At 47.8% G+C, this 1,017-nt stretch overlaps 1 protein-coding gene across 1 annotated transcript in view; it reads right to left on the reverse strand.

Moving 5' to 3' along the window:
* COL22A1 (collagen type XXII alpha 1 chain) overlaps positions 1–1,017 on the reverse strand; it is a 189,725-nt gene that overhangs the window by 1,261 nt on the left and 187,447 nt on the right. The gene's annotated exons all lie outside the window — the stretch shown is intronic.

Consider the following 1,017-nt stretch of genomic DNA (forward strand, 5'->3'; position numbering starts at 1 on the left):
CACCCTCCTGCACTGTTGGTGGGAATGTAAACTGGTGCAGCCGCTCTGGAAAACAGTGTGGAGGTTCCTCAACACACTATCAGTAGAACTCCCTTATGACCCAGCAATAGCCCTGCCTGGGATTTACCCAAGAGATACAGAAGTGCTGATGCATAGGAGCACATGTACCCCAATGTTCATAGCAGCACTTTCAACAATAGCCAAATCATGGAAAGAGCCTAAATGTCCATCACCTGATGAATGGATCAAGAAGATGTGGTTTATATATACAATGGAGTACTATATGGCAATGAGGAAGAATGAAATATGGCCATTTGTAGCAAAGTGGATGGACCTCGAGGGTATCATGCTAAGCGAAATAAGTCAGGAGTTGCCTTATTTAAAAACTATTCGTGGGGTGCCTGGGTGGCTCATTTGGTTAAGTGTCTGGCTTCGGCTCAGATCGTGATCGCAGGGTCCGTAGGTTCGAGCCCCAGGTCGGGCTCTGTGCTGACAGCTAGCTCAGAGCCTGGAGCCTGCTTCAGATTCTGTGTCTCCCTCTCTCTCTGCTCCTCCCCCACTCATGTCTCTCTGTCTCTCTCTCAAAAAAAGTAAATAAACATTTAAAAAACCTATTCTTAATATCATAAGCTATTGGAAAGTAGGCAAGTGGTCAAAAATTGATGCTGATGATGTATTTCCAGTCATCTTCTCTAATGAAAGTGGCAACACACGTCCAGTGCAGGAAGTTTGGAAAGTCAAGAAGACCTGGATACTAAAATTAAAGTTACCTATCAGCCTCGTATTCAGAAATGACCTCAGGTGAGCACAGAAACTAGAGTTGAATAAAAACAGGAACTGGGGGGAGGTGGATTTTGGCAAGAATTCAGTCTAATCTCTTTCCCCTTCTGCTTGTGCCCTCGTGTTGGTCACGACCCTGCTGTGCCGCCGAGACCTTCCCTCACAGCCCCCGAGTGGGATGGTGACCTGTCCGGGGTGTGAAGCGGCCAGCCCCGTGCCCCAGCCCAGACCCCCAGA

This window comes from Suricata suricatta, chromosome 15, assembly GCF_006229205.1.
Source record: "Suricata suricatta isolate VVHF042 chromosome 15, meerkat_22Aug2017_6uvM2_HiC, whole genome shotgun sequence".
Lineage (NCBI taxonomy): Eukaryota > Metazoa > Chordata > Mammalia > Carnivora > Herpestidae > Suricata > Suricata suricatta.